Below are 3,790 nucleotides of genomic sequence, written 5' to 3'. Positions count from 1 at the left end.
ATAATGAGGATTTATTGCATTATATTGCATCATCTTCTGTATTGGTTTTATGGCTGCTGATGTAATGTTGCAATGCTGTAAAATTCCTCGTTTCTCATAAGGGCTTTTGTGCGCGAACATCTATTCTCTGCTGAAGGTTAAGATGTGGTAAATTTAAGATCTTTAAGCATGTGACCTGGTTCCATACGTCAATGGTATGAACATTACATTACCATCCAGGTCAATAGTGATTAACTCTTACAGGACTCGTACTGGTTGGGGAGGGGAGGTATAATAGGTTTGCGTTGGCGCAAAAACACCAGGATTGACTGTTATAGCCACTGAATCAATATTAAGTCTTTAAATAACTGAGTGACTGACAGAGAAAATATTAATTTTCATTGCTTTTGCATTTTGTAATGATTAATGTTAAATAGCATGTGCACTGTAAAACATTCTTTGCTGCTTTACATTTTTTAGTTGAATCAACTTAGATTTAGAAGTCATGTCAACTTATTATTATTTAGCTTGACTAGAAATGAATTGCTACAACTTATGAATTGAAGTTGAGTTCTTTCAACTATATTTTATAAGTTATAACAACTCATCTCAATTCAAAATAAATAATAGTAAGTTAAAATGACCTGTAAATCTGAGTTGATTCAACTAAAAAATTTAAGACAACAAAGCATTTTTACAGTGTGGGGTCAAAATGCTGTGTTTTAGGGAGTGCATTCACACATTTCCTTGCTCATATTTATGTTGTTGTTGAACTTGTTAGATCAATGAGTGGTCTAACACTGGCTTTGAAAACCAGAACCAGTAGATGTAAGTAAAAGGCATCCTAAAGAAACGTTTGGTTGAAAACAAAACAGTGAGCAGAAGATTACTGCCACCTGCTGGCCAAAAACAAAAGCGCATAGCTTTATATCACATTTTTAAAAACTAAATATAAAACACAGTACTGTGCCAAAGTAGAATCTCTTTTATTAAGATACAAACAGAAAATACAGGAAATATGTACCAAAAAATTAAAAAAATCTTTACCATTTTAAGCAGAATGAAGTAAAAAGACTAATTTCTTAAAAATTTGAAATTAGGATTTAAATTTATTTAGGTTTAAGAGATCCTGCAGTTTTCTGCTATTGCTCAAGTGAAAGGGGAGTTTACCCTAAAAACTTTATGTGCTACTGTAGCAAATATAGATGGCCCCGTTGAGTCTTGGTTTCTTTGCACCATCACAGAGAGGGTTTTTTTCTCCTTTACTTTATCTAAATGGTATTGGATATGACCCAGGCTTCATACGAAAGGCACGGTAGGATCTAATTACCTTATTCCGCCACGCCCCTTTTTAATTCTTCCCGCTTCCGCTTTTTGTCAACCGACTTCCGCTGCGGCACAGTGCATTCGGTGGTTTGTTTGGTGGTTAGAAGATTGTTTGTAGTTCACTATAACTTTAGCGAAATGACAAATATCGCTACTGCTGTAAATGTTTTAAATAAGGAGAAGGTTAAAACTTCATACGACGCTCGGATAGTCTTATATTGTCCAATCAATCGTCTCGTGGTTAGACGAGACATTCAAAATAGTTGCATTTTATAAACTAACGTTAACTGATCTTAAGTTTATTCGTAGAACGGACTTCACAAATCTAACAAGCACATTTAGCTAAGATAGCTTACCTGAAACTGACCACCTTTTCAACACCCGGCGTGGTTTAAAGTTACCGGAACATCGTAGTCGAACCATTCCTTGGGATAAGGGTGTTCCTCAGTCGGCTTCCCGTTCGTTAAAATTGGTAAGAAACAAACATAAATGTGCTTGAGTGAGCTTTTTAAGTTTAACGCGCCGTCTTAAGCCACTACCTCAGCTGCTCATCATCCATGCGGCAGGAAGTACGTTGACAAAATGAGCGCAATGGCGCCGCCCTTGTTGTCGTGAAAAATAAGGTGAATATCCCGTAAATCCACAAGGAGGCGTGGGTTCACTCCACGTGTGTAGATCAAAAGGGCTCTGGTTCGCCAATCAAAAGTAGGTCATGATGCAGAATCAAAATCCAATCATAAAACTCAATCTGCACAAAATAATGCAGATAACATTAAGCAGATCTCTTCATTTTAACATTTAAACACAGATATCTACCTCAAACTACATTAAATGCTCACCAGTACAAATAATAAACGCAATATATGACAATGTGAACACTTAAAACAGCTAAAAGTATACAAATGTGTGACAATATTGTCATATAACATCTTTCTTTCTCTCATTTCCATGTATATAATCATAAATGATGAAATAATTTAACCAACACAGACTTATAAGCTTCATATTTAACACATTTTAACATAAAAATATCAAGATTAAATGATTTTTTCTGAAACATCACTCCGACCTCATGGGTGCATGCATGTCCAGCTGGATTCTTCATCTGAACTAAAAGCAGCCAGTTCACTCAATAGTTCAATACACTTAAGTCAACAGAACGGTACTGCACCAATTACATAAGTCTCTTTGAAAATGTACAAATCAAAAAGGTTTAACAAAGTAAATTACACATGAAAATAGTGTTCAATATAAAGGGGTTACACTTTTTTTTCTAATAAAAGATATCAAATAAATTTGTTTTTATATTTACTCGTATATCTGTGTAATAAGTGGGATAATGTAGAAATAAATCCCTTCAGTGATATCAAACTTTTGAGAACGTGTCCTTACCTCCCCTTACACCTAACTGTGATACTTTCTAAATTATGAATCTTTCTCGACTATATTATTAATCAAACGTACACTTAAAATTGATAAGAGCAAACGTTGGCGACCACAGGTTGCAACTAATTGCGGGCTGCAACAACGCAAATACTGGTTCATTTGGCGGGAACAAAGTATATAAAGTGGGAGGAGTGTCACGGTCCTGTCGGACATTCGTGCTAGATGTAGGTCTGAGTGCATCTGACAGGACCGTGGCAGTATCATGTTCTGTGTGGGGACATGTGGGATCACATTCTGTGTGTGGCTTCCACATGTTCTCGGTGTCTTGTTGCTGTCGTGATCTTGCCAGACCTTAGTATTGTTTCAGGTCTATGTTCTGAGGGCAAGGTCAGGGCAGCATTGTGTTTTGTGGGAACACGTGTGTTTCACATTATTTCTGTGTGACACGTGTTCCCCAGTGTGGTGTGGCTGTCATAGTCTTGCCTGACCTTGGTTATTATCCAGAGGGCAAGACCAGGGCAGCATTGTGTTTATGTGGGAATACGTGTTGTTTCACATCATGTATGTGTAACACGTGTTCCCAGTGTCTTGTCACTTTTACCCTACTCCCTTATGTAATCATGTCTTAAGTGATTAATTATGTTCACCTGTTCCCCATTGATGTGCTGTCTATATAATGCCCTTGTGTTCTCTGTGTGGTGTGCGTGCGTTGTTGTGAATTCCCAGTGTTATGGTTCCCGTTATCTGTTCCAGTCATTTGTGTTCCATCACATTGTTTTGTTCCTTTCCGTTTTACCCCCTCGTGGGTGTTTCAGTTTATTTATAATAAATCAGAGTTTATTTTTTTACATCCTTTTGCAATTGGGTTCTTCTTTATTTTCCACTATCCGGTGTTAAACACACCGTGACAAGAAGTTGGATCTAGATCCAACCCCGCCCCTGGATGTTGTGTTCCGCAGTGAGAACCATCTCGCGGCCGGCGTCAAAAACCGCAAGGCGCTCAGGGCGCATAAACATAGCTTAAACAGCACGCAAACGCTCCCTGTCCATAGAATATCGTTCAAAAAAGGCGCCTGCAACTGCCATAAACGCTTTTGGT

The sequence above is a fragment of the Misgurnus anguillicaudatus genome, chromosome 21 (assembly GCF_027580225.2).
Source record: "Misgurnus anguillicaudatus chromosome 21, ASM2758022v2, whole genome shotgun sequence".
Lineage (NCBI taxonomy): Eukaryota > Metazoa > Chordata > Actinopteri > Cypriniformes > Cobitidae > Misgurnus > Misgurnus anguillicaudatus.
This window is presented reverse-complemented; position numbering follows the sequence as displayed.